This window comes from Accipiter gentilis, chromosome 31, assembly GCF_929443795.1.
Source record: "Accipiter gentilis chromosome 31, bAccGen1.1, whole genome shotgun sequence".
NCBI classification, from domain to species: domain Eukaryota; kingdom Metazoa; phylum Chordata; class Aves; order Accipitriformes; family Accipitridae; genus Astur; species Astur gentilis.
The window spans coordinates 17,160,639-17,174,124 of NC_064910.1; the positions used below are offsets into that span (position 1 = coordinate 17,160,639).

The 13,486-nt window shown below is 42.0% G+C and overlaps 1 protein-coding gene across 2 annotated transcripts in view; it reads left to right on the plus strand.

The window, feature by feature from the left end:
- Positions 1-11,529, plus strand: part of CLCN4 (chloride voltage-gated channel 4) — a 116,348-nt gene extending 104,819 nt beyond the window's left edge. Inside the window, exon 13 of one of the 2 annotated variants that reach the window (XR_007510204.1) lies at positions 11,518-11,529. The gene's annotated coding sequence lies outside the window, so the exon portion shown is untranslated. Of the gene's footprint in view, positions 1-2,773; positions 2,785-11,517 lie in introns of those variants that run through there. The other variant, XR_007510203.1, reaches the window with a different exon arrangement.
- Positions 11,530-13,486: the final 1,957 nt, after the last annotated feature.

The window sequence follows — 13,486 nt, forward strand, 5'->3', positions numbered from 1 at the left end:
TCTGTGACCATCCTCTGGGGAGGATTCATGGAAGCAGAACATCTTACCCTGAGGAGAAGCCGGTGAGATGCCTTTCAGCTCAGTGACAGTTTTCCTCCCTGCCGCTGAGCAAGGACCTGATAACATCGAACGGGCATCTAACACCCGATGTGGACAAAACCAGCAGCAGGGCGCTTGTACTCAGTCACGTCCCCTGTATCGGCTCAGTTCTGAAAACTCACAGTTTGACGTTCTGCCGTGGAAACAGAAACCGAACTAAATTGTGCGATGCCGGGAGGAAGAGCCACCGAGATTTGTCACTTTTTGTCCGTTTGTGCCGGTTTGTCAGACTGCTGTGTGCTACCTCAGCTTTTCCCCCAGAAAGGGTGATTTCATCCTCTTATATAAATATCTCCTAACCTGGTTTTCCACTCAGACTTTTTTGCCAGTATCTAATTCTCCACGTTTTGCAAAACACCCGTAACTGTGTTAGAGCCCCAAACGCTACATTTTTGTCCTTGACGGTTTTGACTTCCAACCCTTGAAGCAGTAAAGCCCCACCCCACGCATTTCAGTTTTATCCCTCCGTTTTTCACTCGCCAATGCATACAAATGAAGACCTAGGTAAACCTTTTCAGGATGCTAATGGCGAACCCTCCAGTTCCCACGACAGTGCTAGCAGGGTGCAAGGCTATGAGGAGAAAAGGAGGAAATTAGCCTGTCACTCTGGGGAAGCAATGCCTACTGATAGAAGGAGCGGTCTAATCTCAGTAGCCTTTCTAAACAGTTTACATGAAAAAACAACAAACAGAGGGAAGGAAGGAAGAAAAGGATTTCTGTTGTGAATTGACAGGAATGGCTGTATTGGGTTTCCGCTGATGAAATCTCTCCACAGCAAAGGGTTAGAAGGAATAAAGGAGGCTTTATGCCTTGTTAGGGTGAGAGAAAATAAGACATCATGATGAAGTTGAATATGTAAGCAAGCTTCTCGAAACTTATGTGGATATTTGGGATTTACACTTTGTTTTCTGGATAAACCATCCACCAGTTTCTTTTTTGGGTAATTTTGAGGGAATTTTTTCTGTATGTGGCTCAGCTGTTTATCAGTGTCCAAAACAGAGATTATACACTGTAGTCAGAGATGATAGCAACTCACTAGGCTGTTTTAAATGCAGATTAAAAATTATTGAAAGCAGACTGGATTCTGGATAAGCACACCGGTAGTGTGCTAGTAAGAGCAAGTTATTTTAACATAGGCCATACAAATCACATTTATATATACAATACAAATGTTTGGTCTCTACTACATTAGCAGTGTGCAAAACAGAATGCATTTGAGAAATCCCTGAAATAAAGAAGAATATATTTACTACCAACGGACTGCACGGAAGAGGGATAAACTTCTAGATGACCTTTTGGACATGAGATTAATATTCAATGGGGAGATGGTAAAAACCTGAAGTTTTTAAAAAATACAAATGTAAAATTCCTTACATAATTCTGCAACCATGCAGTTCAGAGATACATTACATTGTCAATATTGGAGCACAGGTACTTACGGAAATACTAGGTCAATGAAGAACTGAATCTGATTTTATGAACTGGATGGCTGGTAACACACAAAATCTAAGAGCTTAATTCTTGAATATTATTTCCTAAAGCAGTGAGAATGCCGAAGAAAGTAGGAGGAGAAGACTTAAAGCTTCCAGTAAGGAGCATAATGACCCAGGTACGTCAATTAGAAGTTCTGCCCTCAAGAACACGCAGGACCTGTGGTTCCACAACGTGAAGTCTCTGACAGCAATATTGGCTGCAGGTACACCCATTACTACCTTTTCCTGAGTTCACCTGCACAGTTTCTTGAATGGATACACTGTGAACTCTATCAAGGAGCCAATCAGATTAATATAATTTCTGGCAGGTTTTTAGGGTTTGGTTGGGTTTGGGTTTTAGTTCAAAACAGCTGCACAAAGACTTGTGCTGGAGCACGAGGCAGGATTTCCTCCAGCAACTACTACTGATTCACACTTTGTATTATGAAATCTATTAGCCTGTATGTGAAAGCTTAATATAGCAAAGCTGGCGTCCTGCTGATGAGAACAAAGGCATTGCATGAAATAAATGCATTAAAATTGGTGAAAGATAATTACCCAGAAGCATTCTAAAGGTTTGAATGCCATCTTTGTCTCTTACCCTCAGTCCTTAAATATGCAATTTCAGTCAGTACTTGCTCATCCTTTACTGATCGTAGTTCTGACTGAGTTTAACCTGCCAAGTTCATTTTAAAAGGTAAGTTTTACGTTCTTTATAACTCCAAGGATTTGTGTAGGAACTTCAAAAGCTAATTTTACAATTTTAAGAAAACTACCACGATATAGGCATCCTCCCAGCATCTCAGAGCTTGCTGCTGCCTAGTCTTTTGGGGGTTCCTGGACATGACAAGAATGGACCAATAACCTGTTTAGAAATGCTCCTTTGGAGAACAAATTTCTTCAGGTTTAGCCAGCCATCCTAAAGTCATATTTAACATGAGAAAAGTGTAACATAAATAATTTTCTAATAATTGCAAGGATTAAAAAGTAGTGATTATGTTTAAAGACAGATGCACAGAGATAGGTAGAAACCATGCCTGTTGACTCCGGATTTTGGTAAGCTCTGTAAGGGTTTCCTACTGCTATTTCAACTAAAAAGCTGTCAGCTGCCAGTGGGGATGCTTTTCTTCTAAATAGGATAATGCACAGAGGCAGATGTCCTCTCATATATTTGGTTCCATACAGAGTGATCCATTACTGAGGAACTCTTCCCAGCTGGTGCTTCTTATGATTAATAAACTTTATCAAGGTGTCAGTTTTGCCCTGTATTGCAACTGCTGGCTGATCATCAGAGTTTCACTTCTCTTCTGCATTAAGATATTTTTAAAATTTGCCAGATCAAAACCAAGCAGAGGTCTTGCCTGTAAACACAGCTTTTTACTGAAGATAAATAAAATGTCCTGCTAATGACCTAGTACTTCTGAGTGCTACTCAAATTTGCAGAGAACTACTGGCTTTCTAGCAGTAAGTTGAATACTAGCTTGTCTGCATTATTTTGCAATAAACAAATGGAGGTTTATGTTCTTGCCAGGACTCTTTATGTTTGTCATACCTATGTATTAGTGCCACCCTCAGTGTCTTTATTAATCGTCACCTTTCAATTACCCATTATCTTTGGAACTCTGTTAAGGTGAGGGATAGCTTTTTGCAAGGAGTTTCAAATATGAGTTTAGAGGTACACTGGAGTGTATAGAAAAGTGCCTAATACATTTTTATGAATTATTTATTATTTGTTGCAATAATTAACTCAGCCAAGTGGAAGAGACAATCTGCAAATCCAGAAATTATGATAAATAGGCAGTACAGCAAATAAGAGGGACTAATTCAAACCCTGTGAATCACAATGTGATGCAGATGTGAAATAAAGCAGAGCCAATGTATAGGAAGGAACAGAGGGAATTCCTGCATCACAGAACAAATCGCCATGGGAAACATCTGGAAATTATCAGGAAAAAAAAACAAACAAACAAAGAGGTCCCCTTAAACTTTAGCGCTTGCTAATCACAAGCCATTGGTTAAAAGGAGCTGGAAAACAGAGGTACAGCAGGCATTGTGAACAGAAATTAGTATAAGTAAAAAAAGAAAGGATACAACAATATTTGATAGTTGCTGTAGTTTGGATGGGATATAGTGTCCTTAAGGGAAGATTAAGCAACGTCATGATGACATTGCATCTCCAAGGCATATGTGAACATGGTAAAAGTCTGGTCTTTGCAAGGGTTAATTAAACATATTCTAACACATTAAAACACATTAAAATACATACGGCAGACAAGGCAGTGCAGACTTCAAAAAGGGTTGAACTGTTGCCCTCTGCGGTGCTGCTTCTGTGGACACCTAGTCAGAGAAAGCCGCTTCACAAAGACCTGTTGTGTAAATGAAATCCCTGTTTCTGTCAGATTGGAGGAGAATATTCATCTTTCCTAGTGACAAGTCAGAGCACCTCTTCTGTCAGTGCCTGGGTTTCCCTGGAAAGCTCCTCTGGAGTATCTTGCTTGACCCATGCACTCAGAAGAGATTCTAGGTCCTCCCTCTACATGTCGGATCGTGGTTTGAAAGCCAAGCATCTAACATATATGCACCACCTTACACAACTCGTATGTGCTTCAGGTCTTTATTGATATTGGCCCTACATCATTTGTGGTTCCGATACAAAGGTTTTCTGAATAGTCCTGGAATGTGCACAAAACATGCTTGCTTTTTTTTTTTTTTTTTTTTTTTTTCCCCCTCTTCAGTTTTATGATATATTATTTTGGAATTCTGGGTGTTTTTAGGATGTGCCCCTGACTAGACCAAAGATGCTAAAGGTACATATCCAACATAAGATATTTTACGTGAGCAAAGAAACATAGCTTTGAGTAACAACTTAAAAAAAAAAAATAGTAGTCAAGATGGGGAAAATGTAGTTCTCATTTATATAGTCAAGTCAAATAAAACAAATTGGGTCTCAGTTAGTCCTTCATTTCTTTACCAAATTTATAGTTCCCATATGTAAGATTTGTCAGTCTTATGAGAATGGCCAAACTAGCCCTAACTACCTCTGGTTTAACTTGAATTTAAATGCTCTTATGTGCCTATTTTTATAGAAATAAAATCTCTTCAGGATTAGCTTATTATTTTTCTAACTTGACATTTTTTTATATGTGTAACAATTTAGACCATATACTTCAGATTTCTTTTTCTAATTTAGCTTTAGTAAAGTGGAATTTAGCTTTAGTAAAGTGGCAAGAATTACTCTATAAAACTTTGCAGGAGGAAAAAAAAAATCTAAGGAAAATATTATCAGAAGCTAAGAAATGTGAAAAGTTTGAGATATGAACCACAGACTGGGCCATACATTGTTCTCTTTAGGAAAAATTTATTGTAATAGGAACGGTAGCAATGATGTTTTAGATTACATCAGTATTCACATGACCAGAATTCATTTCAGTTTGCTTTCTACATTTATTGTGATGCTCAAGGTTATACATCTGCTAGTGATGCATTGCCATATAATGAAGGTAGTAAAAATGCAGTGAAAAATACTATCCTGTCTTCAGCAGTTTGTTACAACGATCTTTTGCTGGTACACCCTTTACAACCCTGTAAGAACCAGGTTTATTAGCACTGAGCATCGAGACACACCACAGCCATGGCAAGAGGGATATGTGTTTTTATTTTCTCTGTCAGATTGTTGTTCAAAACCACTAGCTGTTTGGAGCAGATAGGGTAGCTGTACATAATTAATATGGAAAGTAAAAGATGTATAAGCTTGTGTTTGACGAAGACAGCTCCTTCTCAGAAGAATGGAATAGCATATTTGGGTCTATACTTTTATATGGTTTTAGTTACACACTAGTGTTTTGCTTATCTTCTTAAAAACTTTATTGGCCATAATGAGAAATGGAACTGGGATTAGGAAATTTTACAACTGTATTTTAAGAACTTTCTCAACAAACGTCTTCAGACCACTCTGTTCCAGGAAGAGTCTGGAGACAGCTATTTCCGAGTAGTCCCCAGGAACTGTTTGCTTCTGCTCTTATTGGGTATTCCCAACAGGGAATGACCTCAGAACGGAAGAAATGCAAAAATTATTTATAGGAGTTCAGTGAAAGAGACTGAAATATTCTGACAAAGGAAACTGCCCTAGAAATTATTTGTAAAGAGTTTAAGCAGGGAAAGTCCTCCTAGGATTCAAGCTAATAGATGTGTCCAGTGCTGAGGTGCTAGTAACCCCTTCATCACTGAAATATGCAGAAGATAAGCAACTAATGGGAAGAGTTGTTTGTACTTTTTTTACCTCAAAATCTGTATTCATAGATTCATTCACGGTGACTGTTTTTTATTATGTTTTGATATGGTCTTTCTACTTGCGGAACATACATAAATTCTTGTAAGATTTCTGGGAGGCAAGGGAAATTTTGTCCAAAAAGTAAGGAAAAAAATGTAACTATACCAGCTATTGAAAATGTCTGCAAATGACCTAGCTGCATGAGGTAGAGGCATTTAAATTTAGAGAAAGTTTTTTGGGGGGTTAGTAATTTCACATTCGATGTTGGAAGTTTTTATCTGTTCTTTTATTTTTCTCTAGATTGCAGCCAGTAATGCTTTAAGAAATGTTATGAAATTAGAAAATAAACCCACTATCTTTACCTGTTCCTTCAACTGTCACTCAAACTTCCCACACAATTCTCCCAAATCTTTCTCCTGCTCCCCCAGAAAGTATTAGGCTTGTTAAAACTTATTCTTCCCTGCAGCGTAATACTGTTAAAAATATGTCTGATTCCATTCCTTCAGCTTGTAATGACTTTCATTCCATTTGCAGGTCATGTCGAAACAGTCTTTTTCAGATGAAGGTTCATGGTGCCGCTTGCCATCCTTGCAGTGGAGAAACCAAACTTATTGCCAACTCAGACTGTATTACAATAGAAGAGAAATACGCATCGTGGTTGTTTCCCCAAATTTTCTCTTCCATCCTCATCCACAAAGTATTAAGCTGAATAGGGAATCCTGTCTTAGCTTCTTTTGATTCCCATTTGTTTAAGTATAAATATATAAAAAGCGGAACATTTCCTAGTGCAGTAAAGTAGAATACCTATTTTTTATGCTTTTTCTTGATTCTAAATGTCAGAATTATTTCCTGTTCACTGAGCAGAGGAAGGCATAAAAAGTAAGACTTATCACTGCCTGGTGGGCAAGACACTTTTATCGTACTGCTTCATGGGATAATGACTGCTTATAACAAATGCCTAGCTGTAATGGGAGATATTTGTCTCTGAATAACAGAGCAGCTGGGGCACTCTGGTGAGACACCGAGGTTCAAATCCCAGTTTCAAATCAAGCAGAGAACCCTTGCTCCCAGATTGTCAGGCAAGCCGATGTACGTGAAGGTGAAAATCTCCAGCGCTGCAATTACCCCCGAGTTTATTTGAGAAAGCAACGACCTGCCTTAAGCTTCAGATGAGGGTGCCTGGCAGAAGACCTGAGGGCGCAGAGGTGTCCGCTCTCTCCTCGGGAAGGAGCTAACCTGTACAACCAAACCTTCCCGGGGGTATTTCTTGCTGACAGCCTGCCTCCCGGAGGGTAGAGCTGCTGGGTACCACCCTCTCCCCCAAACTGGAGGGTATGGAAGCTATATGGAAGCTACCGATGCCAGTAGGCAGCTCAAGCACTGATTTTTGTCAGGCATTTCTGACATAATTCCCCAGACACTGCTCTGTGACCTGCTCGGCTCGGGGCTAGCATTTGTGCCTGCGTGAGCACACTGCTCTTAGAACAGATCCAGACAGATTTTATGTCTTCCCTTCTTTTCTGTTGGGAAGCTGCTTGGAGATGGACAACGCTGAGTTGAGAGCTGACATCTCTCTTCTGAGAGAGCTACTGTGTCCATTACCATGAAACAAATTTCCTTCCTATGTCTCTCTTGAGTCTCACCATTGTAAAAGACACCCAAGTTGTGCAATGCCAAAAAATTCACATACTCTTTACCTGATATGCACGATTATTCTTGGATACCCGATTATATACAGCGATACGCTCCATCTCCAGACCTTCAAGCCTTTGAAGCCTTGGTAATTTGTTGATTTTTTTTTTTTTTTTATGACAGCCTGAAGGTTATATTTCTGTTGCTCCTGGTTTTAAAATGAAAAAAAGTACAAGCTGGTCTTTGCCCAGATGAGGACAACATTTTAACTCTGGCAGGCCAGCCGGCACCTATTTAAAACCGAGCCCAAACAGAAAATGAAAACCATCTCTGTCACTTCTCAATAGCCACCAAATAAAAAACTTAATACTTTTTTTTTCAGCCTTTGATAAAGGAAAACCACATGCTTATTCCCTCTACTAATCTGCTTGAACAGAAACTTCTTACTTGCCACATTGCTGCCACTCAGGAGAGGAGCTGCCAGTCGGACACAACAGTATTCCTCTGATCACTTCAAGGACCGTTGGAGAACGACTGTACTGTTTTATTTAATACCCTGCTTGAGAGCAAAAGCCCCTACTGAGATGCATGGAGCAAACCATACGCTCTTCTTTCATGCCCACGGAGACAATTTAGTTAAATTACAAAAACATTGGTCTCTGACTGGCTCCTTTGCCCATACTCCAAGCTGGCCAAACATGCTCCAGCCCAGAAGACGAGTGCCCTGTGCACTAAGGGGCACGGTGCCCGAGCTCGTATACGTTGGCACTGAGCACACACCAGCTACTGGCCTTGGCAGATCCCGTATAAGGAGCGATGCTGCCAGTATAAGGAGAGATGCTACAAGCAGACGAGTATGCATATGTTGACATGACAAATATGTTTTTGGATAAAGGCAAACTCTAAACACCAAACCACAAGCATACAGATGGATGTTTTTATTGATGTAATGATTAAGTACAGGCAAATTTATGAGATGTTAAGTAACGACATTTTTCTTGTTGAAGAAAAAAATAAGAGCGGTAAATGACAAATTATTGTCAGGAATAAGACCCAAGTTCCCAGGTAAAGGTACTGAGGAGATTCCACAAAATGGAAACCGAAAGAGTAGAAACTGTCAGACCCAATTAACAGAGCCTCCTACTGCCTGTGTTTAATGTCAAAAAATTATGAGACATCCACAGGGAGACAGCTGTTAGACACTCAGAGATACTGTTACTGACCTCAGTAGGAAAGGTTAACGTGAACCACGAATCTGAATATCATCAGCGTGCTTATGATAATGAAAGCCATATGACACAATCAATGCTTCAAGGAGATTTAAATTTAATGAAAGATCTGAAAGGCTCAGGACAGAGCCCCGAGGTTCAGTGACACTCACAGAGCTTACGACTGAAAGAAGCTTGTTCAGCACATGGCATCGAAAGGGTGGTGAGAGGGTAAGACCCAAATCTCGTCCCAACCCATGGAGCTTCTCGGACGACAACTGTTGAAGTGATGCCAAAGGCAACGGCTCATCTGAGCGAACCTGAAGAAAATCTGCAGACTGTCACTCAAGATGCTTGTTTCCCTGCAACAACTGGCCTAAAAATACAAATCCACCTGGTTATATGCTAAACAAATTGTCAGTTTGAGACAATGCGTGCTAAAGGATGTGTGGAAGGAGAGACCATAAAAATAAGTGCAATTTTAATGAACTATAGGAGATGCTAAAGGCTTTATTCCAGTTGTAATGGGAGCTTCATATCAGGCCTAGAACATGAAAAACTGGAGTCTCGTATGAATCCAGAATGACTCACTGAAATAATAAAAATGAGAATTTTAAACATAGTTTCCTTCCCTGACAGTTCACACTCTTAAATTAGGCCCATCGCAGCATGGATAAATAATCTTTCCCCATTCTAACAATTAATTCCCTAGCTGCTGGTCCCCTTACCTGACAAAAGCATACATCATGTAACTGACAGACAATAAATATATCAACATACTAGTTAGGGTTTGAACTCTGATGTAGACTTCCAATAGGGAGACTTAAAGTATGTTTAACTATATGTAAAGATTCACATAATTTAAGTCGTGCATTGTTGTATTGCATTCCTGAATATTCAAAAGGTCAATAAACTTCTTCTTCTGTTGAGATATATTTCTGTGACTGCACTGTTCAGCTCTGTCACTAAGATTTTTTAAAGGCTCTGAGGTCATTTGCAAGCTAGGCTGAGCTATACAATTTTAAAAGGGGTGTATAGGGAACAGTCATTCACAGACAAGGAAATGACTAATTGGACTGGACTTTAACTTCGGTTCAGCGGTGTATCTCAGAGATACTATTTCCTGTCAATGACTTTTAAGGATGCAGAAGTGCTGTAAGAAATTTTCTTCTGAAATACAATTTCAGTCTCTCTGAGAGGATACAGACATCTCTGGAAGTCGCAGAATCCCAAAACAGAAAAAAAATTCAGCGCAAAGAGTCCTTGGATATACTCTTCAGTAATTAACACCCATCCTGTTCTGGAAAACATGACAGACGATTGCCAATTCTGTGTTTGACTTGCTATATATATTTTTCACAGATAAACTTCATAGGTAAGATTTTTGTAGCACATTGATGTGACTGTGCATCTGCTTCCTTTGTTTTCTTGCTAATTAAGTTATTTTTCCCCCCCAAACAGCCCAGAAAACTCCTATGAGATATTTTTCTTATATTTGTAAAGCAGTAAGGAATCTTCCAGATAAATTTTTAAAAGAAATAAAAAAGTTCACATAGTTTTAATGTAACTTGAAATTCCTAGAATGGTTTCAGGAATATTTCAGTGGTGACTGGATTGATAACACTGTCTCATCATGACACTACTTGTACACCATTATAGCACATAGCAAGAAACAAGCAACTACTGGTCCTGGCAATCTTCTAGCCTAGTCCCACTCACAAAAGCCTAGTGCCCTTATTGGGAGAGCAAGTCATCTCTAGTTCCATTTTTTTCTCTTTAAGCTCTTGTTCTGCTCTGTGAAAATGGTAGCTCTCATATTGCACTGGAAGTTATTTACCACCGTGAAATATCTTGATTGAAATAATATTCATTTTCCACTCTTTTGTGTGTGGAAATTCTCTTTGGATTATTTTATTTTTTTCATCCAAAACCTACAAGCAAATCCCACAATTTGGCTTTCCTGGCTGCGTGCCAGCCCAATTTCAATAGGAAAGGTGGTGTGGTCTCCCCTGCCCTCCAGGATCCAGCGGATGGGATGCTCTGCTGATGTTCCAAGCTGCTCCACCGGGGGACACCTGTAATTCCAGAGCACCCCGTTTGCTGTAGAAGTCCCATAAGCACTACTCTAGTTGCCCAACTAAAGGAAATTATTTCAGGCACTAAATCCCATTTCTCCAGAACACCTGCTACAGAGATAGCTCCCTAAGCAAATACAGACACTGATGCTACGATGGGTGGGCATGAAACTCTGGCCTGTCTTTGGCACCACAGCACTGGCAATGGCAAACACCCGTGGGAAAGCCTAGAGCTCTTCAGACCCCTGAATGAGCCTGGCAAATTTGGCTTCTGGGCTTTTAGGCATTGTGGCAACACTGTCACATCGCCACGGGTCCTGTGCTGAATGCCTGCCTTACTGGATGTTTCCTCACGTGCACATGCACACGTCTGCATGTGCTTTATTTAATCATTTATTTAGATGCAAAACTATCTTCAGCATAACTACATTATTGACCTATTCTTTATACATTATGTATAGACAGAAGAGCAGGGACAACTATGAGCAACGGCTTCAACAAGTTAGCTTGAGTCCATTTCTCTGTAAGCATGCATAAAATATGTGATAGTGTGCTGTAAAAACTTGGGAATTTTTATGGAGAGGGATTTGTCAGATGACCCGAATGGAAACCGAGCAAACTATGAAGAACACGTACAGCTAGCAAAGGCGGCGAACGGGCGCAGCAGTTGGTGCAGAAGGGTACGTAAGAGAGGGACAGGAACCCTGTACAAGTCCTTGGCAATGGTGGTGACGTGCCACAAGGCACAGCACCCACTGGAGCAACTCTTCCCGGCACAGCCTTGACCCAGAGCGAGTTCCCCCAGGAGGATGCAGGTCCAGGGCGTTGAGGACCTGGAGGTGCTTCCCTCCGTGGACCATGGTGGAGGGGATCCTCACTTGCGTGGGGAGAGGCTCTATGTCAACGCGGAAAGGAGCTGGGAGAGGAGGTCAGCCGGCTGTGTCGCCTCGGGGATGATGAAAAGGAGAGCAACCGGAGCTTCTCTGTGCCTAGCAGTTTAGGAAACGGAGACACGATGGCAAAGGCTCATGACTTTGGGCATCAGGGCAATGACAGCTTCTCTACCTGCAGGGCTGTACCTACCGAAATGGGTCGGGTGCCCTGGTAGCAGTCAGGGGCTGGGAGCTCTCCCTGGCACGGCACCACAGCCACTGAGCCTGAGCCCTGGAAAAAGCAGCTAGTGAGCTGCTAAAATGTGGGTGGCAGTGGGAGACGTCATCCTGGGGGGATAGAGGCCCCCATCTGCCAACCTGAGCTGTTTTGGGGGGAGGTTGCTCCTTGCCGGGGCTCGGAGGAAGAGCTGTAGGTGTCTGCCCCTTGGTCCCATGCTATTCCTCCACGTTGGCACCAGTAATAAGGCCAGGGGAGAACTGGAAAGTGTCAGTCACGGCTACGTGGCTCTCACAGCAAGGATGAAAGTTTGGAGGTCCACACGCACAGGGTTTTCTCTTCAGTTCTGTCAATGAAAGGGAAGGGCTTCAGGAGGAGCGGACAGATCCTGCAGCTCAATGCCTGGGTGTGCATCTTGTGTTGATGGGGACTGTCTAGAAGAGATAGGATCCAGCTGACCAAAGAGAGCAAAAGCATTTTTGCCAACAGGCTGGCCAACATGGGGAGAAGACCTTTAAAGTAGGAGCAATGAGGGATGGAAATGATGACCCACAGTCAAGAGAGAAAATGGCAGACGAGGTTGGTAGGCAAAAGATGCAGGGCAATGTGCACGAGAGAGACTTCTTAATCAACAAATTGGGGGCAAGGAGGCCCAGCTCAGGCGTATGCATGCAGATAAGTGCCAAGAGGACAGCAAAAAATATATGAACTAGGTAAATGAACAGCGAGGTGGATTAAAAACCGGCTGAATTGCCAGACTTGGATGGTTGTGTCCAGCAGCACAAAGCCCAGCTGGAGGCTGGGTGCAGGCGACCAGTACAATTGCCAGTACTGCTTAGTATCCTCATTAATGGCCTGGATGTTGGGACAGAGCGCACTCTCAGCAAGTTTGAAGGTATTTGCTACAAAAAAAAAAAAAAAAAAGCGGCTGATACCCCAGATGGGTGTGCTGCCACCCAGAGTGACCTTCGGAGGCTGGAGAAACGGGCATACAGTTACCGCGTGAAGTTCGGCAAAGATAAATGCAAAATCCTGCCTTTGTTATTCCTGGGAAGGAATAACATCAGGCACGTGGGGGCCAAGTGGCTGGGAAGCAGCTTGGTAGAAGAGGATCTTGGTGGACATCAAGCTGACCATGAGCCAACGTGGCAAACAGCATCCTGGGCTGCTTTAGGCAAAGTGTCACCACCAGGACAAGGGAGATGGTCCTTGATCTGTACTCAGCCCTGGGACACCTCTGGAGTGCTGGGTCCAGTTCTGGGGTCCTCAGTACAAGAGACAGGGATATACTTCGCTGGAGTGAGTCCAGCGAAGATCACGAATGTGATTAAGAGACTGGAGCATCTTCCATACCAGGAGAGGCTGGGAGAGCTGGGACTATTCAGCCTGGAGACGGGAAAGCTCAGGGGGATCTTGTCCGTGTATGTAAATACCTGGTGGCAGGAGTAAAGAAGAAGGAGCCAGACCCTGCTTGGTGGTGCCTAGTGGCAGGACAAGAGGCAGTGGGCACAAACTGAAACACGGGAAATTCTGCTGAAACGTAAGAAAAAACTTTCTTCCTCTGAGGATGATCAGACACTGGCATGGTTTGCCCAGAGAGGCAGTGGAGGCTCTGTCCGT